The sequence below is a fragment of the Xenopus laevis genome, chromosome 4S (genome assembly GCF_017654675.1).
Source record: "Xenopus laevis strain J_2021 chromosome 4S, Xenopus_laevis_v10.1, whole genome shotgun sequence".
NCBI classification, from domain to species: Eukaryota; Metazoa; Chordata; class Amphibia; order Anura; family Pipidae; genus Xenopus; species Xenopus laevis.
Genome location: NC_054378.1, coordinates 14,577,845 through 14,604,085, shown reverse-complemented (window position 1 = coordinate 14,604,085; position 26,241 = coordinate 14,577,845). Strand labels below are relative to the sequence as shown.

At 40.9% G+C, this 26,241-nt stretch overlaps 1 long non-coding RNA gene across 1 annotated transcript; it reads right to left on the bottom strand.

The window, feature by feature from the left end:
- Positions 1–442: 442 nt before the first annotated feature.
- LOC121393184 lies at positions 443–25,236 on the bottom strand. Its single transcript, XR_005960815.1, has 4 exons — positions 24,847–25,236; positions 23,020–23,054; positions 4,467–4,570; positions 443–861 (listed from the first exon to the last, which is right to left on the bottom strand). It is a non-coding gene; the product is annotated as an uncharacterized LOC121393184 (long non-coding RNA).
- Positions 25,237–26,241: the final 1,005 nt, after the last annotated feature.

Here is a 26,241-nt window from a genome sequence, read left to right as displayed (position 1 = left end):
ATTATCCACTGTTACTATAGGCACCATCTCTCCCTACTATACCTGCTATCCCACAGTCACACTCCCTTCCCAGATACTATTATCCCACTGTTACTATAGGCACCATCTCTCCCTACTATACCTGCTTTCCCACAGTCACACTCCCTTCCCAGAGACTATTATCCCACTGTTACTATAGACACCATCTCTCCCTACTATACCTGCTATCCCACAGTCACAGTCCCTTCCCTGAGACTATTACCCCACTGTTACTATAGGCACCTTCGCTCCCTACTATACCTTCCACAGCCACAGTCCCTCCCCTTTCTTAAAAAAGAAGATAATAGCAAAGTCCAGTTATTGCATCAATAAGATAGTATTGTGATTAATATTATTATGTAACCTGACTTCACATTTTGTGTGTGTGGTTTTAAAAAAAATCTCTTTCTACAGAGGAGGTTAAATGACCTTTTATTTGAAGTTCTGTCTTGAAAAGCGGTAATAACGCACCTCTAACATTTTGTTCTGTTACTAAAGAGGGAATAAAGTCAGTTTTCAGCCCAGAATAAAGGTGTATTGGATGAGAATGAAGTTCTCCTTGATGGAAACAAATTTTAGAAACCCTGCTAACAAGACAGAACAAGGGGTGGAAAAAAACCTTTCCGGTGTTTCCTATTATACTTTGGTTTTATCCAGGCATCAGCTTTCCGGCAATGAAAAGAGAAGATGTTCCCTCTACCTGGGATCAGAGCCCCGGTTTCTTGCAAGAGATTTCAGAGACGCCATCAAACACGGTTCAGATAACACACAGCACAAATTTGAGAGCGTTTTGCAGGTGCCCAGATATAGATACATTTTATCTTCTATTGATCCAATCTGTTCCTGCAGAGAAGGAAAAGGGGAAAAGATTAAAGCAAATATTGAAAGAAAAGTTTCAAGATCCTGATACTGTAATTTTGGCTTTTAAATGTTTTCTAAATCGCTGCAGAATTAGACACCCATCACCTTCAATAAGACATACAGTAGGTGGGAGCATCCTTAGTAGTGGCCAGGCTCTGTTAATTGTATTGACTGTCTATATAACGGAGCCTTAATAGGGTGCTGAGAGTTGTAGCTGTTGGTTGGGCATGATTGATATAAAGCTTTACTGTTGGCTTTTTTGACCTACTATACCCAGTGTTGGTCTGGGGCTCCCCAGAGAGCTCAATATCTAGGATTCCCATATACAAGGGCTATAGCCTAGGGGCCCAGTGTGACCAAGGGCCCATCTAGCTTCCATCATTGGCCATTTGGTTTTCAGTCATCAGCCTTCTGACAGTGATCATAAACTAAAAGCCTTAATGAAAATATCAGGTGAAACTCAGGACCAGAAGTCAAGTGTAATGACACCCCACTGTGCAGCTCTGCATTTTCACCATCTGTATGGGGGTAGTACCATTCTGGGGGGGGGGGGGCTGGTTAACGATGGTCTTTTGGATGTGCCCAGTTTCAGTAGAAAAGCAATTATGACATTTGTTTAAATGCCCTATTGTATATGTCTTCCCTCTTGCTTCATTCCCCCCAGCTTCCATGAAGATATTGCTGACTTTTCTGCTTTTTGCCAGGGTGCCATTGCCTAAGCTGTCTACAACCTTCCTTATTACTTCCCACAACCCTCCTATTGTGTTACAATCCCCATTCAATAACAAAAAAAAGGGGCCAGGGACAGTTATCCTAGAGAGGAAGGTATAAAGGCACTAGTTCAATGGCTGCCACAAATGTTCAGTAATGGAATACTCCAGACATGACAGCTACAAGAACAACCCTATCATTTGCTTAAAGGGATTCTGTCATGATTATTATGGTGTCGTTTTTAGTTTTAAAAGAAACTGTTTTCACAGCAAATAATTCGCTCTACCATATAAAATTTAATTACTGAACCAATAAGTATGTTTTATTTTAGTTGTAATGTTGGTGTGTAGGTGCCATCTCAGGTCATTTTGCCTGGTCATGTGCTTTTAGGAAGAGCCAGCACTTTAGGATGGAACTGCTTTCTGACAGGCTGTTGTTTCTCCTACTCAATGTAACTGAATGTGTCGCCATGGACCTGGATTTTACTATTGACTGGTGTTCTTAGATGTACCATCGAGTTGTTAACTGGTTACCTTCCCATTGTTCTGCTGATGGGCTGCTTGGGGGGGGGAAGGGGTGATATCATTCAGACTTGTAGTTTATTAGAGCACAAGTCACATGACACGGGGCACCTGGGAAAAAGACAATATGTCTAGCCCCATGTCAGATTTCAAAATTAAATAAAAATAAAATCAGTTTGCTCTTTTTAAAAACGGCTTCCAGTGCAGAATTCTACTGGAGCAGCACTATTAACTGATGCATTTTAAATAAAACATGTTTTCCCATGACAGTATCTCTTTAAACCAGTAATGGACAGCATGCAAGGATTCCGGGGGTCTCACATGTGTCCCCTGACTTTTTAAATGGGACACACAATATACACACAACACTCTACCTCTAAGATGCCCATTTTTATAACGCATAGAGGGAATCTGCTTTTGTTTCTCCTGAATTACACAGAGACATATGTGAACATATCCATTACAATGGGCCTCATGTTGGGAACCACTGGCCAATGCTCATCACAAAAATAGAATCTCTTTCCCCGTGATGCTTAATTTTGAGATGAACTTCCTCTTTAAGAGAAAGAATAAATGAATGATATGCTTTCCTTATAAATAGGGCAAAATATCCCTCTACTGTACTATTATTTGGTTATTGCTTTGATCCTCGTGGGCTCTTGGGGAATGTGCTGGGCTACTAATTTGTATAAAGGATAACAGATTCATGCTGTAGCCTCATTACCGAGATGATAAGGTGAAGTTTATACGGTAATGAGAAGCAGTGAAACGCAGAATACACAATTTTCTCAGAAAACCAAGAGTGATTATAATAATAAAATAACAATAATGATAATACAATCAGAATAAGAAGACGGTGCTTCAACTGGCAAAAAATCCTCAATGCTAATAATCTTAATATTGTTTAACCAAACTTCTGTTCCTTAAAGGTTCTTGTGTGCCATTGCTATTGTGGCTATAAGTGCCTACTGGAGCCTATATTGATTGCTCCAAAATTCAGGAATTTTGCCCTGACCCTATAGGCAATAGCAATCAGCTTTACTGGTCTAGTGCAGTTAGAATAATTATATCACCCATCTTATTCTGTGCCCCTGGTCTGGTCGCCCTGAAGGATTTTGTTTGAAAACCGGGCAAATCCTGATTCATGCAAAATGAGGAAAAGGTCGCCGCACCATGGCCTGTCCATAAACATCAAGACTACTCCTCAAAAATGTTATTGTCACCCCATGACATCACCAACCCCATCCGGATCTCGTTGGGGGAAAAGGTGGCAACCCGAGTGGACGACTATACGCTGGGATGTCCTTAATAGCCTCTTGTGGCACCTTCTTTTATGTGGCCACTAAATCCATTCTCCACCAATCTTTTTTCTAGACTAACAGTACCCTGGGGCTGCAAACCTATCCTGGGATTTTATCCCACAACAACCCCCTTGCCAAATGAATGCTCCCCTGCCATTAACATTTCCTGATGACTTCCCCTTTAGGCAATGGTGCCAAGCAGAAAACTGGCAGCCTGAGTTGAGTGCTTGTAGACTGCCCTATGGGGGTAGTTGTCAGACTTTTGCAAACCCTTCCTGGAGGTCTAACCTTTGCTCAGAGCCCCCTTCGTTCATACCAGGGTTACAGTTCAGCCATAGTTCCAAGAAAATCTAGAGGAGCAAAAACACATTGATCATGAATTTTACTGTAACTGACCTTCCAACTTTCAGGTGTATCTAAGGCAGCAAGCAGTGTTGGACTGGGCCAACGGGACCCAAGGAAAAAAACAACTGGGCCCAGGCCTTCATGACCCAGATCCGGTCTCCACCAAGACCACCTCCTCTGTTCCAGCCAAACCCAATCATAGTAGAGGAGGGAAGTAGGCATACCACCTTTGAGTTGCACATGGGGGTGGGAGCAGTGCGAGGTTGGGCATCAGGAGGAGGGCCATTTCAGTTGCACTCCTGGTGGGGCCTGGATGCACCAGTCCAACCCTGGCAGCAAATAGGCTTTCTATCCAAATCTTAGCTCCCCAGGCCACTACCTCGGGCCCCATCGTTGGAGGCAGCCCAACAGTTTAGCTCTCATATAACGGCAGGAGGAGCTAAGATCACAACAATTTAACAACAAGATGGGACAATGCAAGTGCCACCTCATCCCCCATACAGTGGAAAACAGAGCTGTAGATAAAATTATCGGCTAAACATAATTCATTTTAAGAAACTCTGTGCACAACCTAGGAGACATCAACATTCCTATGCCAGCATCATTTTAGTGGTGTCAGTGTCACTTTAATATGCCTGTGCATTACAAATGAGCGCGGAACGGAAAATACAGGCCTTTGTTTGATGCCAATAAGATAGGAGGAACTTACTGATTCAAGAAATTATCCCCAGTATCCGTTTTGTGCACTGACATGCAAGAATTACCCAAATGCCATCACGTTTTAGATTAAATTCGGCTCTTCATTATCTTCTCCTGAAAGAAAGGACATCAGGTGAATATTATTGTCTCCGTCTGATCTCTTCCCGGAGTCTGCAGCGCTCAGAAATGAATAATAATTCTGCAAATCGAATTTTGAAAAGCTGGAAACGCACATTCCGAGATTAAATAAGGCATAATTTACAAACACGGCGGCATCTTCTGTGTTTAACTACAGGTTCATCTCATCTGAAATCGAAATGTTCACAAGATCTCTGACTCGCTCAAAAAAGGTCTTTTTAACCTTTTCTTTTGTAAGGGCCGTGGAAGATGGATCTAGGACTGAAGGGTAAAAATGTATCGTCTAATAGTGGCAGATAAGGCATCTAATGTTGGACAAGCGTTCAGGCAAATCAGGTCCTTCACTGGGTGCTCAAGCTATTGCAATGATCACATACAGTACATAGATTTACTTATGAGTTCCAAACTGTTTCCAGAGGATTTCAGGACAAGAACTATTGATAGGGAGTGTTGGGTTTTTATGGGTGATCAGAAACAAACAAACTCATCAGTGCAATGCCAAGTGTTGGCTGGAGTGGTGCAAATGGCACTGCTAATGGACTCTGGATGATTTTAACCAATTGGCAGTCTGGGTTTGGTAGATGCCAGGAGGACACTACTTGACTGAATGCCTAACTAGGGGTGAGCAGAAGAGGCATGTGCCTAGGGTGCAACAGTGTGTGTGTGGGGGTCCCTAGGGGATGTGTAGAAGGTGGGATAAAAGAGGAGCTGAGGACTATGGAGCAAAAGGGAAAAAGGGACCAACAGCAGCATCAGTGGTGGCTAGGGAGGAGGATGTGGTGGCTGTTAGGAGAAAGAGGTTATGGCCTACCTTCAGCTCCTGCAACTAGGGTTGCTACCTGACCGGTTTTACCGGCCTGGCTGGTAAAAATGATGCTTGATGCCAATGTTATTAATTGGAAAAAATGGCAAGAATATAAGAAGGCTGTTATTTTTTTCCAGAAAAGGTGGCAACCCTACCTGCACCCTACCCTGGATCCCAAAAATTGTGGGACCCTAAGCAACAGCCAGTATTGGACTGGGTCAGAGGAAAAAAATCTGATGGGCCCAGGCCTTCATGTGCCCTGCCGACCTAGGCCCACTCTCCCGGACAGACCAGCCCCTCTTCCCCACCTGCAACCGATCACAAACCCATGCTAAAGAAAAACTATACTCCTCAAACAATGTAGGTCTCTATAAAGATATATTGTTTAAAACAGCTAATATGTAAAACCCTGCTTCATGTAAATAAAACATTTTCATAATAATAATAAATAGAAAATTGCCATTTTAAAAAATAAGGACAGCCCACTCAAACATCCCAAACAAACCATACATGTTAGGTCACATGAGCCAATTAATAGACAGAATTCTGTCTTTTGCTTCCACACTTCTTCCTGTTACAGTTAGAGTTGCAGTATTTCTGGTCAGGTGATCTCTGAGGCAGCACACAGACCATCACCAAATGGTGGTTCCAGGCAAGAGATGTAAAAGGACAATATTTACTTAAATATATACTTCAATTTAATATGCCACTTCATTTAATATAAACTGTTGCTCAAGAATTCATTTTGGGGATATAGTTTTTTTCCTTTACGGAGGAGGGAAGTACATGGTGACAGGAGTAGGGGGTGGGCAGAGCAGTGCAAGGTTGGACACAGGGAGAAAGTCCCTTCATTTTGCACAGAGGGCCCTTGAAGTCACAGTAACGATGAGCCACAGATGCCCAGTCCAACCCTGGCAGCCATGGGCTCTGTGCCAATGAGGTGAGTTGAAAAACTGCTGAAGGTAGGTAGGCCTGATAGACAGCAAATATAATAGGTCAAAGTATGCCAGGGGACAACACTGCATCCAAAGAACAACTTTCCCGAAACAAATGACCCCCCCCCCCCAGAAATATGGCTGCTACCTTTTTGTCTTTGAAACCAGACAAAGCCATGACTGGGGTGATAAATTCTCTAGCAATGTACTAGCACATTTATAATAACAAATATATCACCACCGATCCAGCCCCACCTTCCAAATCCCCACTCCACGTTAGACTAAAAGGGAGAAGAGTCTATTCATGTGACTAGATCAAAAGCTTCAAACATGGGTACCTGTGTTTTTCCTTTCCCTGTTGATGGTCCAGAGATAATTACCCTGATAATGAAAGATCCATTGTTAAGATTCCTTTAAAAATGTCTGGCTGTTGACATCAGTTGTCATTAAGCAGAGGCTTTTTTTCCGAGCTGTGTTCTGACCCAATAATATGATGACCCTTAATCGCTGTAAAATGAGCAGGAGTCATCCAAGGTATTTGGTCCTCGGTTACCTGTTGGCCTTGGCTGGTTATTGCGAAGCTCAAGGCTACTTCAAAGCCAAAATATCAATTATATGCAATACGTGTGCCTTTCCCAAGTCCCAGACAGTTTGTACAGTCACAGGGCTCAGACAAGTAGATTCTATTATCCATGTGCTTAATGATACGATGATCTGGTGGGCAGATTTCTATCTCAATACCCTCATTAAGCAATTACCTGCTTAGGACCTGAATTAAAGGCAAGGACATACTTAGGGATTATGAGAAGTGGCATCAGTAAGGCCTTAATTACAAAAGTAGTCCAGTTGGTCTGAATCTGTAAATTATAAGATTATATGGTTCTTTTTATATATTCCTTTTGTACACTTACCAAGGCAGTGACTGGCAGACATTTTTATTTTATGTCCCCCTTGCAGATCCAACCTTTGGTCAAGGTGTCCTCTTAGCTCATAACAAGGTTACAGATATATAGAAACATTGGGGTAACAGTCACCCTGCTATAGTTCCAGGGGTACCCAGGGTACAAATAATCACTCACCCCAAATCTCCCCCTAACTGGCCTTCAGGCTGGGTCCCCTTAGCTTATAACAAGGTTACAGATATATAAAAATATTGGGGTAACGGAGACCTGCTATAGATCCAGGGGTACCCAGGCCACAAATAAGCACTCACCCCCAAATCTCCCCCTTACTGGCCTGTGTATTATTCATTATGGGCACGTGGGTCTGAGCCAAAAGGGAAGATATGATATTTTACAGACATCTGATGCATAATAATGTCTAATAGCGGAGAAACGCTGACTGTACCTCAACTATGAGCCTGAATATGGCAATATCATTAGGAAGACTTTTTGCCAATATTGTCAGATTAGTCACAGTTGTTTTTAGAAAAAACAGGGTTGAGTAAGATTTATTTTCCCATCAGCTGAGAGTTTATTTTTATTTGATATAATGGAGCTGCCTTGGGAGGTTAAGTATTCCTGTCGGTGCTGCCATTGTGTCACCTGGGCTTATTAAGGCAGTCGTTAGGCGCTGGGACTTTATTGAGTCCATCCGTTATTGAATGAGATGATGGATGAGAGCGAGACGCAATTGTTCTACACTCCATGGCATTTTGTATCAATTCCACTTTAAATTGGACCTGTCAGCTGAGAATCGCTGGAAAAGGTGTAGATAAATTTATGTAGAAAGCCATACGTCACCATCTGATGCCATTTCCCTTTCTTCTTTATTTGCTTATAATTATAATATAAACAGGCCAGTAAAGCCCCAAGGAAATATCAGTCATTTGAATAGGTATAGCTTATATTAACTTGAATAAATACAGCCCTGGACATTTCTGGCAGCCTGTGCCACGTGCATTAAATCCTTCTGATGTCATTAATCAGGGTCGTGCTGGAGGGACCCAAAATGTAAGTGGAATAAAAGGGACGGGCGCTCTACATTTGGACTGCTGGCAAAGGAAAGTTGCATAGCATCACTGTGCCCTATGAACAATTAACACAGTTTATATAGTCTATATAATCTAGGGGCTTTCTTTATCCGTTAATTGCTTATTTATGTGCAATAGTGATAATGTGGTCTAGCCCGATACCCACGGCATCCTCAGGTTGGGCGTGTTCTGGCCAATCTCAGCACACCACATGCTGGTGGGTTCGGGTTGAGCTCCTCTGCCTGCCCGCGGCTTTACACTGTCGGCTTCTATAAATAAAGGGAAGAAGGTTCAGGCGGGCTTGGGTCGGATGTGGGCAGAGTTTATCTCGGTTCACACATGACTAATGTGCAAAGTTTTTTTATGGGGGCTGCTGTACACTATGGGATAAGCCTTTGCCTCTGTTCCCATGTCTCCCTTTAACTCAACTTCCAGGGGCTAAGGCCAATATATGGGAGCCGTGGGCACTTATCATGCAAAAACAATAAGAATAAATTATCAGTTTTAATCTGAGCAGTTGAATGTCGGCTAATTCTCGCTTCCGGGTGAGTGCGGAGAATATTTTGGCACAAGATTAGTGACTGGCGGTGGGATTTAAAGTGACACTGACATATTCTAATAAGTGCACTTGTTACGGAGGACTGCATTATATGGGAAATAGGGACAGAAATAGGGATTGGTAATGGTAACACTAATACTAGATAGGTGCCTTACATACAGTATATATATATATATATATATATATATATATATATATATATATATATATATATATATATATATATATATATATATATATATATATATATATATATATATATATATAGGGACAGAGACAAGATGAAAGTGTTGGAAGGGTTACTGCCTGCTCTTCTCTGATTTCCCTACAGAAATAGGGATTGGTAGCACTAGATAGATTCCATAATATATAGAGACAGAGACAAATGACTGGAAATATACTGGAGCAGTGATCCCCAACCAGTGGCTCGTGAGCAACATATTGCTTTCCAACCCCTAGGATGTTGCTCCCAGTGGCCTCAAAGCAAAGGTGCTTAATTTTCAGTTCCAGATAGGGTTGCCACCCGGCCAGCAGTGGCGGAACTACTGGGGGATCAGGGGGTGTGAGCGGGCCAGGGCCAGCCCCCCCTCAGGGCCTCCTGGCAGCCCGCGCGCCATTGACAAATGCTTTCAAATTTGGTTGTACGGAGGGGGCGGGGCCTGGCTGCGCATCACACACCAGGCCCCGCCCCCCTCTAGTGAAGCTACTGTCGGCCGGCATTTTACCGGCATAGCCGGTAAAACACCTGCCAAGGCCAGGGCCGGTATTACAATTTACTGGCAATGTAAATTTGTAACACCCTTCAAAAAGAGCCTTCGGCCTGCCCCCAATCCCCTGTAACTTATCTTTTCTCCTCAGTCTTCAGTTCTCCGCGTTGTTGCCCCGCCCCTTTTGACATCACGGCCCGCCCTTTTGATGTCACGGCCCACCCCTTTTGTTCCCGCCCCCCCACCAGCCAGTAAAAAATATAAGAAAAGGTGGTAACCCTAGTTCCAGACTTGGAGGCAAGTTTAAGTGGCACAAAAACCATGTGTACTGCCAAACAGAGCCTCCTGTAGGTCCACATGGGGGCTACCAATAGCCAATAGCATTCCATATTTTGCACCTGTAGGAGCTTCTTGCATCATTATGTTGCTCTCCAACTTATTTTACATTTAAATGTGGCTCACGGGTAGAAACAGTTGGGGACCCCTGCTCTGGAGGTTAAGTTTGTGTCTCCCAGAAAGAGAGACACAGAAGATGAGGAGAATGACAGGTCAGTATTCATTCAGGCTGGGGGAGCCAGTGTAGGAGCTGGAATAAATAGTCACTACATTAAGAAAAGGAGTGGCCATGATGAGGGAACTTTTTAGCAGGAAGTAGGAAGCAGGAAGTGGTGTGTTGCTTGTGCAGTTTTTGAGAGAGGAATATGTGTAATTCATATTGAGTAAATTTGTCCTAATAGTGGCTAAAGCCCCATCAACTTACCTAATGTTTCCTCTGAATACTTTGTACTCAGTGTTGGACAAGCAAATGGTTGGGCTAGCGGGTGTTATGGGCGTGATTATCCTTCCCTTGGATAGTGTTAGGCCCAACAGAAACATCGGCGATACACAAACAGTAGCCATTTTCCCTCTCTGTCCCATAATTGCATCTCTGTCTCATTATCCTCCTCCTCTCATCCAGTGCATATTAAGGGGCTACAGGGTTCCCTCCCCCAGCACTCCTTTAATTTTTTTTCTTTTTTTTTACAGACCTGTCATTTCTGCCCACGCAACAGAAAGTAGGACAGATCCGTCCGTGTGATAACAGACTGTACAAAGCAGACATAACTAAACGCATCTCCTTGTTAGAGAGAGAGACAATAAACCATTTATTAAATTACTGGGTTGGCACCGGCAGCTGTAATGTTATGTAAAAGGCGAAATTGATTCTAAGAAATGGATTCCTGTTCTGACTCTACTTGTCAAATTAGCATCTACATTACTGTGCAGATTCAGCAATAGAACAAGGTGCTTTTATTATATATATATATATATATATATCTATATATCTATACGCAAACGAGGAGTCTACTGCACACCCATTCAATCAATTAGAACCGGGTGCTGCCGCAATGCCGCTTATACACCAAATCCAATATTGTAAGCAGCGCACACCGGATATAAAATAGTCACCTCTTTATTGTTCAAAGTATGAAAAACATATTACAGGTATAGGATCCATTATCCAGAAACCCGTTGTCCAGAAAGCTCAGTATTACGGAAAGGTCATCTCCCATAGACTCCATTTTATTCAAATAATTAAAAATGATTTCCTTTTTCTCTGTAATAATAAAACAGTAGCTCGTACTTGATCCCAACTAAGATATAATTAATATATAATTATTGGAAGCAAAACCAGCCTATTGGGTTTATTTATTTATTGTTACTTATTATTGCAGTGACCCCTTGTTTGTTACTATTGTTTTTTCACCTTGGATAAGACCTGTGAGTGCATGGCTTATTTGGGACAGTTATCTGATTGTTTGCATCCCAGGCACACTTAACCTTTATGCGTGCTGTGTACTCATTTTGTAACTGCAACAAGTCTTAAACTGAAACAAAGGACATCCCTTAATTAAATACTTAGATAGAGGAAGTCAAAATTCTGCATTATCTATATCTGCATTGTATACCGATAGAACGATGAAATATTATGGGCCAATTGGTTAAACTATATCTCTAGGATTCCAGATGGCATCTAATCCGGGATTTCATAGGCTAACTTACTGATTGAGAAAAAGAGAAAAAACAATCATAACACGGAATCTGCGTCATTTCAATTGTATTATTCTATTGTTTTCTTTTTTTTATGTTCACGCTGTTTTGGTTTTCATTTCAACATGTATGTAGGTCTAATATGACCAAAGTAAAGGAGGGAACAGTGGCGTAACAACCACAATAACCTTTAAAAAAATGTAATTGATTATATTTGGAAAGTTTTTATTTCAGTGAGACAAAGCTTATAATACATTTTTATTTTCCTGAAAGCTCCCTTTAAATGGGTGGTTCTCCTTTAAGTTAGTTTTTGGCATGTTATAGAATGCCCAATTCTAAACAACTTTCATAAGACTGTATTTTTTTTTTTATTATAGTATTTGAATTATTTGCTTGCCTTTCTGTCTCTTTTCAGCTTTCAAATGGGGGCAACTCATCCCATCTAAAAAAAACGAATGCTCCGAAAGGCTACAAATGTATTGTTATTGCTGCTTAAAGGGGTTGTTCATTTAAAGGAACAGTAACACCAAAAAATGTAAGTGTTTTAAAGTAATGAAAATATCATGTACTGTTGCCCTGCACTGGTAAAACTGATGTGTTTGCTTCAGAAACACTACTATAGTTCATATAAACAAGCTGCTGTGGAGCAATGGCGGAAATTGAAAAACGGCTATATGGCACAGGTTAACTAATGGATAACAGATAACACCATTTGACAGACAGAGCTTATCTGCTATCTGCTTTGTAACCTGAGCCTTTTCTCCTTTGAATGGCTGCCCCTATTGCTACACAGCAGCTTATTTATATAAACAATAGTAGTGTTTCTTAAGCAAACACAGCAGTTTTACCAGTGCAGGGCAACACTGCATTATATTTTCATTACTTTAAAACACTTTTATTTTTTGACGTTACTGTTCCTTTAAGATATGAGTAAGATGTAGAGAGTGATATTCTGAGACAATTTGCAATTGGTTTTCATTTTTTATTATTTAAGGTTATTTCACTTTCTATTCAGCAGCTCTTCAATTTGCATTTCAAGCCAAATGGTAACTAGGGTTCAAATTACCCTAACAACCATGCATTGCTTTCATGAATAGGAGAGACCTGAATAGAATAGAAAAGTAACAAAAACAATACATTTGTAGCCTTACAGAGCATTTGTTTTTATAGAAGGCGTCAGCGACGCCCATTAGAAAGCTGCTAAGAGTCAGGCGAAAAAGGCAAATAACTTTATATAAAAAATAAATAATGAAGACCAATTGAAAAGTTGCTTAGAAGTGGTCATTCTATAACATACTAAAAGTTACCTTAAAGGTGACCCACCCCTTAAATACTATATTCCTCGTCTTTCTAATCAGGCCTCCCCTACTCATATTCCAGTCTCCAATTCAAACCAACGCATGGTTGCTATAATAATTTTTAAAAATTATTTCCTTTTTTTTCTCTAATAATAATAATAATAGTACCTTGTACTTGATCCCAACTAAGATATAATGAATTCGTATTGGAGGCAAAACCAGCCTATTGGGTTTATTTAATGTTACATGATTTTCTAGTAGACTCAAGGTATGAAAATCCAAATTACAGAAAAATCCATTATCTGGAAAAATCCAGATCCCAAGCATTCCAGATAACAGGTCTCATACCTGTACCACTTTTTACCCATGTATCTATTGGGCGAGCCCAAGCTTTCGTTTGCTAAACCTGCCCAGCATCTTGTTACTCATATTCTAACTGCTATTAGGAGACATATTAGTCTTAAATGAAAACAAAGGACATCCCTGGCCTTATTATATAATCAGATAGAGGAAGTCATAATAATGCCCTATCTCTCCACAATACAATGGCTGAATACAAGAAAGTATGGCCCAATTGGATATACAATATCTCTAGGAATCCAGATGGTATCTAATCTGCGATTTCATTTACTAACTTAATAACAGAGAAACCAATACTATTAGATTTTAAGCCCCTGTTATGGAGAAAATTGTGAGCCGCAACGGGAATAACCAATCATAACACGTCACATTATTATTATTATTATTTTTTTTTTAAATATTTATTTTATTTTGGTTTCATTGACAAAATAAGCATTGAAATAATATGGTACTAATGGGGTATCTTGGTTACACTCTCTTTTAAATAGTGATTAACCCTTTGCAATCCAGGGCCCTGAGTTCTCTTCATGTATAAAATATAGGATCCAGGATTCGGTTTGGGATTCGGCCAGGATTCGGTTTTTTTCAGCAGGATTCGGCCGAATCCTTCTGCCCCGCCGAACCGAATCCTAATTTGCATATGTAAATTAGGGATGGGGAGGGAAAATGCATGACTTTTTGTCACAAAACAAGGAAGTAAACAATGTTTTACCCTTCCCATCCCTAATTTGCATATCCAAATTAGGGTTCGGATTTGGTTCGGTATTTGGCCAAATCTTTCGCGAAGGATTCAGGGGTTCGGCTGAATCCAAAATAGTGGATTCGGTGCATCCCTAATAAAAGATACAGGGAACTGGGATTTACTGTATAGTTCCTCCACCTAGTAAGTCCTGAGGATCACTCCTCACCACTTGGAAAAAATAACACACAGTTTGGATGGGCCCCCACTGGCCCACGCCCGGTCCTTGCACGGAAATCAGAAGGGGCTTCTGACCTCCCTCCCTGGCTGAAAGAAAAATTACAGAAAGATCTGTTATCTGTAAAAACCCAGGTTCCAAGCATTCTAGATAACAAGTCCCATACCTGTATTTTTTTTTAAGCCTCTTGCAACATGATGATGACATTGAGTAACACTGAAGGCTTGTGTAGATATATAGTGAATAATGTACATCCTATGGCAAAATATAAAGATACAGGTATAGGATCCATTATCCAGAAACCCGTTATCCGAAAAGTTCTGAATTAAGGGAAAGTCATCTCTCATAGACTCCATGATAATTAAACAAATTAAAATTTTTAATAATGATTTCCTCTTTCTCTCTAATAATAAAACAGTAGCTTGTACTTGATCCCAACTCAGATATAATTAATCCTTATTGGAGGCAAAACCAGCCTATTGGGTTTATTTAATGTTTACATAATTTTTTAGTAGACTTAAGGTATGAAGATCCAAATTACAGAAATACCTTATCTGGAAATCCCCAGTTCCTGAGCATTCTGGATAATAGGTTCCATACCTGTATTAGTGAGGAGTTCTGTCAAAACATACTATTATGTAATGAAGTCCAAAACCAAGCGTATATATACTCCCAAAAGGTATATGTATAAGAAGAGATCAGCGCCTGTGGCAACAGAAATTAAAAACGAGCATAGCGTAATACGTTCATAATATGAGATATCACCCCGTGCATACACTGGATGTTAAATAGGTGTATTCTCCCCTTTTCCTTCAGGTGACTATTAATGGGGGTGTAAGTTAGCGATAGAGGTGAAGAAAAGATAATGCCTTTCCTGTGAAGTGGAATATATTCCAGAGGTGGAGCACCTCCAGCCCTTTCTGGTCCCTCCTTCAAGGTTCGCCGCTCCTTCCAGGTCCCAAGCCAGGAATATAAAACCAGTGATAGTGTAATACCGTTTTTTATTTAAAACTAATTAAAATCAATTAAAAATTTACACTCACATTTGCCCTGACGGGTTTTGCGCTTTGAGTCCAATAAAAAGTTTGTGTGGGGTTCCCAGGGGTGGTCCTGTCAGCTCACTCCGGACTCCCTCGTGGTGCCTTGCTTCTGGGTTGTTGTGTCCCCCAAACTGTGCCTCAGGCTAGGGACCTGGAAGGAGCGGCGAACCTTGAAGGAGGGACCAGAAAGGGCTTCTCGTTAAATGCATAACACCACAGCAGTGGTTTGTAAGTAGGCATTTTACATAGAAGGTGGAGGTGCTCCACCTCTGGAATATATTCCACAGGAAAGGCATTATCTTTTCTTCACCTCTATCGCTAACTTACACCCCCATTAATAGTCACCTGAAGGAAAAGGGGAGAATACACCTATTTAACATCCAGTGTATGCACGGGGTGATATCTCATATTATGAACGTATTACGCTATGCTTGTTTTTAATTTCTGTTGCCACAGGCGCTGATCTCTTCTTATACATATACCTTTTGGGAGTATATATACGCTTGGTTTTGGACTTATATACAGTTGAGAGACTGTGAAGGGGTCGGCAAGAAATAATCTAAGAGACTGACATTTTTTAATTGGCTGCATCTGTAAGCTATATATTGTTTTTATGTAATGAAGTGTCAACTTAGGAAGAAGGATAGGGGTGAGAAAATGAATTTGTCTTAAATACAGGTATAGGATCTAATGTCCAGAAAGATCTGAAATAAGAAATTGCCTATTAAAACAAGCAACTCGTAATTTTTGTCTCATGGAGAATATTCCATTCTCAGGCCACCATCAGAAATCATGAGGGCACCATACTGCTTATATAGCATGGCAACCCCCTCCTACACTAGGGAACATGAGTTATTAGCTAACTGACTACCTTCAGGGAAAGGTCCTGCTAACTTAGAATGGGGCTCTAAATAGACCACTTTTCATTAAACCCAACCATGAACCTAGTCTATCATCAACCTCATCCATTCTCTAACAAGCTCTGCTCTCTGTGAACCAGGAGCTTTGATTCTGTTAGGGCTCCCCTATGGAACCAAAGGGACTGGAAAGCCTCTCACTTGTCCCCTTTTGATGGTGACCCAACTAGGGTTATTTAGCAGCTCTCTAGTTTGCAATTTCATCTAGTTGCTAGGGTCCAAATTACCCTAGGCACCATGCACTGTTTTGAATAAGAGACTGTAATATGAGAAGAAGAGGCCTGAATAGAAAGATGAGGATTAAAAAGTAGGGATGCACCAAATCCAGGATTTCGTTCGGGATCTGGCCTTCTTCATCAAGATTTGGCCGAATCCTTGTGCCTGCTTGAACCGAATTTGCATATGCAAATTAGGGGCAGAAGGGTAACCTTTTGTCACTAAACAAGGAAGCACCCACTTTTTCCCTTCCCATCCCTTATTTTGCATAGGTAAATTAGGATTTGCATTCGGTTCGGCATTTGGCCGAATCTTTCACAAAGGATTCGGGGATTCGGCCAAATCTTTATCAAAGGATTCAGTCATTTGGCCGAATCACAAATAGTGGATTTGGTGCATCCCTAATAAAGAGTAGCAATAACAATACATTTGTAGCCTTACAGAGCATTTGTTTTTTAGATGGGCTCAGGAGAAGGCAAAAACTTCAAAAACTATAAGAAAGAAAAAATGAAGGCCAATCAAAAAGTTGCTAAGAATTAGCCATTCTAAACTAAAAGTTAACTTAAAGGTGAACCACCCCTTTGACCTGACTGCGGAATCCTGCAACATAGATGATGATACATTGTTATATACAGAGAATGGAGATATGGAAACTCCGACACGCAAATGCTCAGGGAAAGGAATGTTCTGTCTATAGAAATAAATGGAAGATAATCCCTGCTTTAAAACCCCATATAAGTGAGCAGACGGGATGAATTTATTTCCTGGCGTTCGTTGGAGACATATATGCGCATCACAGATAAAAGTATGAAATCTTCCCTGCGTTCTGTGCTTAGCTCACAAACAAAGAGCACAAGAGAAAAAGCGTTGGGTTTCCAATGTTCTTGTCTGTGTTAAACAGTAAGCGGCTGCTGAAAGCCGGCCCAGATTGGCTTTTGTCTTGCGAATCTAAACACAGCTGCCGCTGCACGGCCTGAAATACTATTTTAAATGCATCTGTTCTACAGGGGCTTGCTCTCTTTTCATATATAGAGCTTTAATCCCTTGTATGCCTTCTTGTTCTTTCCTTCTTTTTATCAGACTCAGCGTAAGGTATTTTATATAATTACCGCTTAGGGATATTCCTGCCTCATTGAATATAGAAAGTAGGATGGAATCCCTTCTGATAAAATGAACAGAATTCTTATGAAATTGGGTTTTAACCATAATATCTCCAATATACTCATGGCTCCTTTGCTGCAAAGAGTATACCATTTGTGACCAATGCAAAACAAAAGCAGAATTTTCTCTACAATACGGTCCAGAAATAGAACATTCTCTCTTGGGAGAAAAGGGAACAACACTTACTACATATCCCTTTATTTTTCACCACCCAGAACTACTTGCGACAACTCCTAATGGATTTCCTTGGTGTCCTTGCACCAAAAGTGATAGTGGCATTTACTTGCATTTCTTTCAATCATCCTGCCCTTTGATGCATTAAGTTCCTGTGTTATTTGATGTTCTACTGCACTGTGCCATTTTATTTTGGGAGTTACAGTACCATTAAATGCTGGGAGTCACTGTGCCATTTAATACTGGGAGTCCCTGTACCATTTAATGCTTGGAATCACTGTGTCATTTAATGCTGTGAGTCACTGTGTCATTTAATACTGGGAGTAACTGTGCCATTAAATGCTGGAAGTCACTGTGCCATTTAATACTGGGAGTCACTGTGCCATTAAATGCTGGAAGTCACTGTGCCATTAAATGCTGGAAGTCACGGTGCCATTAAATGCTGGAGGCCACTGTGCCATTTCATTTTGGGAATCAATGCACCATTTGATGCTGGGAGTCATTGTACCATTAGATTTTGGGAATCACTGTGCCATTTAATTTTTGATTTTTGATTTTTCCCGGACCAAATGATTGGATCAGCCTGATATTGCCCACCTCAAGGGAAGCATATTGGGGAAGGATCTGCTCATTTGGTAAGGTCACCAAACAAGTGTACGGCCACCTTAAGAGTAAGCAGCTCGCCTTTTGGCCTAGACAGATAAACAAGACTAAGCCAAGCTAATAGCTATTCAGTCCAGTTGCCTAAGAATTGTCATTCCATAACTGTAAGGTTGCCCAGAGCTGTGATGGCCTAAAGCTCAGTTAAGGTAATATTTGTGAAGAATACCTATTTGGTCTCCTAGACGCCCCCCGAGCTTGACCAACTTTGGAGAGACTTTGTTTGCTTTCCTATAAATTCTTAAAATTTAATTTGAGTTGCTAATACACCAATATTTTATTAGGTTTCTGTAATCTTGTTATGAGCTAAAAGGGACTCTAACCAAAAATGAAACCTTCAAGGCGGTTTTCAAACTGTAAAAAGGTTTCTTTAGACTTATACTACTTGATACTGTGTGACCCAGATGAAGGAAGACCTTCACAGACATACAGGTATTGAAATTTCTATCATACTCACAGTGTAGAACTACTTGGCCTTGGTGTGCCACTGGTCCCACATGGGTTTGGGTGGGAGGAATACGGGACTGCTGCAGCATGCGGTAAATGGCAATATTTGTTAGGAGGATGCTGGGTAGTTGAGGGGGATAGGGCCTGGTTGCCATGTTATCACCTAGGCATGTAGGGCTTTAGTTTAAATTTTACTTACTCAGCATGAAGGGTCACAATGAAATGGCACTTTTAGCCTAAGGCAGTGATGTCAGGGTCAGGCCCGGATTTGTGGAAAGGCTACAAAGGCCCAGGTATGGTTGCCATGTGTCCAGATTTCACCCGGACAGCCCAGTTTTTGGAAGGACTGCCCCGATTTCCAAATCAGGACATTGAAGTGATTGCCGCATCAGCAGTCCCCCACCTGACGTTACCCACCCTGTCCCCTACATCACCAGCCCGCGCCCCTACGTCACTGGCCCACCCCCTTACATCACCGGCCCACCCCCCCTGCCCATTTTTGCAGAATTTTAGGGGGACAGCATGCCACCCAAGCACTGGGGATTTGCAGGAGATACAAATTTCCTGTGCACCAATCTCCAGTACTCTGAACCCAATGCTGAAAATTTGTGTATGTGCACAAGGAACAGGGGCGATGAACGGTAACGTACCTAGGTGCGTCTGCTTTTCATAATCCGGTGCAGTTCATCGTTCTTCTTAAATACAATCAATACCAACCTCAAAATGGAATATGTCCCCTTGCTGCTCCCTTTCCAGTGTGACTGGCACTGACAATGCTTTCTATTATCAGCTGAGTGTTACTTAGGATTTCCTTGATCTTTGTAACTGGCAAGGGTTTGCTATTATGGTTGACGCTGCCAAGGCCTCCCTCTACCATTTCATGTCTGGCATAATCCGGGCACTTTGGCTCAGAGAAGTCAAGTCACATTGGCAGACGGATGACTTCTTCCAAGCTGTACTTTTGCCTTTTGCGAGTTATAGCAGCTGGCCTTTCAGGTGAAGCATATTGATAGTGTGGCACATTGCCCAGGCTGCCACTTTCATGCCGTCCTCCTCATGAACCTGGAGGCAAGTCTGAGGCCCATCTGGCTATACTGGCTGGAATACCTTATGCTATACGAGGACACCCCATGTTAACTCCTTGGCCACGGGTCCCTTGGCACTTTGTTGACATGAGAAAATATGAATCACAACTAGCACAGCAAAGCTTTTGTGTTTATGATTATTGGGTTCCCCCAGTAAAGGTGAGTTAGGCTATGGCTAGGTAATGCAAAATTTCTAAGCCACAAGATTGTTCCTGCAGAATTGTAATTATCAAGGGGGAATTCTAAGATGATAGATTTACTGTCTCTCTCTTTAAAGCGTATGATAGAATCTAGGGAGCTTTCCTTTCTATGGAGACTTCTGTTTGCAGCCATAGGTATAACCCCTATGTCTTCTTCTAGCTTATGATAATTCAATTATAACACAGCAGGAGGCCTATGGGAGTTGATAAAGAATTCGTGCCAGACTCCTAGAGAGCCATTGGCCTATTGGACAAGTACCCCATGTGACATTAACCTACAGGTCCACAGAATGCTGGGGACCTGAGTTTATTCTGGATAAGTCTACTAGAAAATCATGTAAACATTAAATAAACTCAATAGGCTGGTTTTGCTTCCAATAAGTATTAATTATATCTTAGTTTGGATCAAGTACAAGCTACTGTTTTATTATTACAGAGAAAAAGGAAATCATTTTTAAAAATCTGGATTATTTGGATAAAATGGAGTCTATGGGAGACGGCCTTGCCATAATTCGAGGCATTCTGGATAACAGGTTTCTGGATAAAAGATCTCCATATCTGTATAGGGTTATGCATATATTTGGCATGGGTGAGTGTGGGCCCCACATGTCTTGAAAGTTTAATTGTCAGGGACACAGATAGATTTTGCCGGCACAAAACCCCCCGTGTCTTATCGAGATTCTCTGATTCTGCAACAGGTTCAGACAGAATGGAGCTGGTCTGATCTGCTATTTCCAATTAATTTTTGTGCAGTCATTAAAAACTGGCTCTTGGGCCCAAGGGGTTAATTATTCGGTAAGATCTCAGGCAGCGCCGGCGGTATTAATATAAATCAGTTAAGCATGGATTCTGCGTTTGCTATTAGAAATCACCAGGTACCGATTACATAAAGACAAATGCTGAGGTTTTCGCGCAATTGTGTGTTTATTCTGTGATTAATATTGTTTTAGCTGAAGTGTGCCGACAATCATTTCTATTTCCCCCTGATATTATCTGTTCCTCGCCTCGTTTTATCTGCCAGCCCCCCTTCTTCTCTTCCCTTACCGCTGCTTTTATTTCCTGCTGATTTAGAAACCTGATTTTAAAGAGCCAGCGGCTTCAAGTAGAACAAGCAGATAAGAAGATACGGTTCTGATGTTCTGCCGCTGTAGGATGGATTTCTCTGCCACTTACAAGCTGATATCAGATTATAAGAGGCACAGGGTTATAAATGTAATTGTTGTCAGAAGCAGTGTTTGTCCGTCCCTTTCTGCACTGTTGGTTCTGACTCCTAAAACAATTTAGCAGAAAAATATTCTCCTCCACAGCTGTGGTGGCTTCTGCTACTCATAGCCTATGAGTAAGTGCCCCAGTAGGCATGAAACGCGTTAGGCGGTTATCTGTATGTCCTAATAAATGATTTGAATTTTTACTTATAATCTTGGTCTTTACTTTTTGGAGAAAACTCTCAACTTTTTGCTGTTTTGGGCTTCTGCTACATTGTTTGAAAAGTCTTTGAGCCGCCAGGGCAAAGAACAGTAGTGTCCAGTGGGTTACAGGTGGGTAGTGGTCCAAGCTCACTATGACATCATCACATTTAACACAATAGAGCTAGCGGAGCTGAATTTTCGGGGTTAAAACCCAGAAATTCGTCTGTTAAAGTTACAAGAGCAGTGACAAGGGCTGTTTGTCGCCCTTTGTAACTGGCCGCTCGCTGCCAACTGAGGCAAGGTTCTAATCTTGCCTCATGGAAGAAACGACCCTACACCTCTCGACTCATATACTCAATGTATAGCACAATATTCATAACCCCACATAATGGGTCAGATCAGCTTCTTTACCAAAACCATTGCAGGGTATAACTCTGTGTTTCTTCCCTTGTATTACCATAATGGATCTGCTTCTTCCTCAGTAGCCACAGCACATCTTCTCCCTCAATATCTTCCCTGCAATAAATCAGCCTCAACACTGACTATCACAGATGATTTCTATTAAAGGGCAACTGTCTTGGAAATGAATATTTAATAGAAGCTTCAACATACTGAAATAAGATACTTTGTAAATACAATCAATTAAATATTCTGCATTGTTTCTGAAATAATCACGTTTATGTTCACTATTCCCCTCTCAGAATCAGTTTCTCTTCATTTTGTCTTCATGCAGCAGTTGGGTGTCAGATATTCATTGACAGTTAGATCCAATATATCTTATAGGGGGGGCTCCTTTCCCAATAGATGTATTAGAGCTCACACAAATTCCAGTATAAACAAAATCTAACAAAATAACTGCCTTTCTAGAGAGACTGGTGATTTTAGTGAGCTCTAACACATCTTCCAGGCAAAAGATATATTGGATCTAACTGTCAATGAATATCTGACACCCAACTCCTGGCACCCAACTTTCAGAAACGATACAGAATATTTAATTGATTGTCTTTAGAAAGTTTCTTATTTCAGTTTGCTAAAGCAAATATTCATTTTCATATTTTTTCTCTTCTCCAACCAGGCTGTATAATGTAGTCCTGGTCCCATAATGGATCAGCAGTGCTTCTCTCTCTCAGCAGCCCTGTATAATATCTCACCATGGATTCATTCTCGCTATGCTGCAGAATATCTCTCCTCTACATGCCCAATATAACAACACTGCCGGTCACTACCAGTACCCCATTGTAATTTATCAGCACAAGACACTGCGGTTACAGGGGGTCCCAGGAAGTATAAGGGCCATGGTCTGGACTGAGAATCAAAAAAGTCCATAGTCCGCAATAATAAGTCCAAAACCATGTCCATAATGCTCAAAGTCCATTATCCATAATTTATAGACTCCAATAACCACATATTGATTAACCATGCCAAAACCTAAGGTTTATTATCCTAAATTGGAGAAAAAAACTTTTTTGTTTCCAACAAACTTAGCAACATTAAAGGGCAATTATCCCTATCAGTATGGGAAACATGTTTACCTTTCCCTGGACATGTTTTCTCTTTACAGAATTATCTGAAAGGTAAAACAAATTATTAGTACAAATTCTACAGCCAATCCATCAGAAATAACATGTCAAGCTAAAGTCTTCATTAAAACCCCTGGGGGTTTGTGTTTGTAATACCCATATATTCAATAGCTCTCCCGTTTGCTTTAATGGAGGCCTACGTGTGCTTGTGAACTACTACAACTCTACTCTACTATCTACTACAACTTAAAAGTAGCCAGATTGTAATGCAACTCAATATTTACTGCATTTATATCTGAATGCAATATCTATGGCTGCTTCTGCCATGCAGCTTTGGCTTATTTGCTTCTGAGGGTACAGACTTCATTATAGAATTCTCTTTTGTACCCCAGGAATACATACTCATCTGTATGGCCATATTTCTCTCTCTAGGCAGAGAGACACCCCCCTTAGGGATTAGAGTTTTACCTTTATTCCCATGGAAATCTTATTCTTCCTGGAAAACTAAGGTCCCAGGGTCCCAGTGTGTATTAGCAATGCCTGCAACCCCTGTAGCTATTTAAAATGAAGAATATCAAGGGTATTGCTTAAAGAGGTTTCCAGTAGAGTGGGTTAGGAAAGCAAACACAGAGACACAATTTAAAAGGGGTTGTTCACCTTTAAATTAACTAATAGTATGATGCAGAGAATGGTATCCTGAGACAATTTTTTTTATTTGTGGTTTTTGAGTTATTTCACTTTTTATTCGGCAGCTCTCCAGTTTGCAATTTCAGCCGCCTGGTTGCTAGGGTCTAAATTACCCTAGCAACCATGCACTGATTTGAATAAGAGACTGGAATATGAATAGGAGAGGGGCTGAATAGAAAGATGAGTAATAAAAAAGCAGAAATAGCACCTACCTGCAAGGTCAACTTTTTCCCCCAACCTGGGAACTGCAGAACCAGAAGGGACAGCACCATGAACTAGAAGTTGCATCAGTCCAGAGGCAGATTAACCAGGTCAGGGGGAAAAAATGTTTTTTTTCTTTACAGGGGTCGTTCATCTTTAAATTAACTGTTAGTATGATGTAGAGAGGGATATTCTGGAACAATTTGCAATTGGTTTTCATTTTTATTATTTGTGTTTTTTTAGCTTTTTATTCAGCAGCTCTGCAGTTTGCAATTTCAGCCATCTGGTGACTATGATCCAAATTACCCTAGCAACCATGCACTGATTTGAGACTGGAATAGGAGAGGCCTGAATAGAAAGATGAGTAATAAAAAGTAGCAATAGCAGCAAATGTATGGCCTTACAGACCATTTGTTTTTTTAGATGGGGTCAGTGACCCCCCATTTGAAAGCTGGAAAGAGTCAAGGAGGGACATAATTCAAAACCTATAACATACATAGTAAGTAACATAGTAACTTAGGTTGAAAAAAGACACACGTCCATCAAGTTCAACCTTTTCACTTTTTTTTTTAACCTGCCCAACTGCCAGTTGATCCAGAGGAAGGTGAAAACCCCCATCTGAAGCCTCTACAATTTTTCCCAATTTTTTAAAAAATTCCTTCCTGACTCCAAAATGGCAATCGGACCAGTCCCTGTATCAACTTGTACTATGAGTTATCTTGTAAAAAACAAACAAAAATGAAGACCAATTGAAAATTTGCTTAGAAATACATGTAGCAATTATATAACATACTAAAAGTTAACAGAAAGGTGCAACATGGTTCTAAACATGGAGACTATACCCCCGCCTTGGTCACTCACTCTGCCCCCAATAGTTATGCCATTGATCTAGAAAACATACAGTACGTAGAAGATAAACCCTACAGAGAGGATAACACCATTAACACTCACGGTGGCAGAAACTTTGCATGGCAGAGACTGATGGGAGCTGTAGTTCTGGCAGGGGCATTTCTTCCAATTGAAGATTATTTTTGAGAATTACATTTTCCTCTGAAGGAAGTTTCCATGTCAGGATTGCTAAAAAACCACCCACTGAGTTTCTCGGTATTTAATCTGAGAATAAAAGAACCCCAAAACGGTCTCTTGACAGCAGCTGTATCCCTCAGGGGTATAAGAGAGGGGGGTCCGGCTCTTGCACCAGAGGAGGCCGTCAGGATCAGGAGCGTCAGCAAATTAAGAGGAAGAATAAGTCAGGATTTAGGAAACATGTTAATCCCATTGCACATTTCAGTGGCCTCATTAATAGGGAGGAAAAAAAACAGAAGATTCTTCTTTAGAAGCTCTGCCTCCAAGGAGATTGGATGTGATACAAATACATTCAGGCTGGTCCTCCTCACAAAGAATGTGGATTTAGAGATAAGAGGGAGCAATGACACTCAGTCAGCAAGTGCCACGTGTATAACAATTGCACCTGTTTGTACTCCTCTACACTAGAACTGGGGCCCGGCAGTCACAGTATCTGCTTCATCCTATAGTTCAAGGGACGGTCCACCTTAAAGGGGTTGTTCACCTTTAATTTAGCTTTTAGTATGTAATAAAATGGCCAACTTTTTAATTGGTATTCCTTGTTATTCATTATAGTTTTTCAATTATTTACCTTTTTCTTCTGATTCTTTCTACCTTTCAAATGGGGGTCACTGACCCCATCTATCAAGCAAATTCCCTGTAAGGCTAAAATTGCTAATGTATTGCTATTGCTAATTTTTTTTTTTATCTTCTTTCCATTCAGTCCCTCTCCTATTCATATTCCAGTCTCTTAATCGAATCAATGCATGGTTGCTAGGGTAATTCGGGGCCTAACAACCTGATGGCTGAAATTGCAAACTGGGGGGCTGCTGAATGTAAAGCAAAATTACTCAACCCAATAATAAAGAAAAACCAAAAACCAATTGCAAGTTGTCTCAGAATATCACTCTCTATATCATACTAAATGTTAATGTAACAGTGATCAGCCCCTTTAAGTTCCTGGTACAATTCATAGGACACTGTGTTTAATGAGTGGCTAGAACCGTGACAATGTGCTAAGTGATGGGCGAATTTATTCGTCAGGTACGAATTCATGGCGAATTTCCCTGTTTCGTCACCAGTAAATAAATTAGCAAATTTGCTGTGAAAATTCGCTGGCGAAAATCAATGTTTTTTTTGATGCCGGCAATGGAATTGACGCCAGCGTCAATTTAGACTCTGGCGAAGATTAACTGACCCCCATTGTCAGCTTTCACGTTTTGCAAAAATTTTTCGCCCGTTTCACGAATTTCTCTGGAAACTCGTGGAATTTCGTGGCAA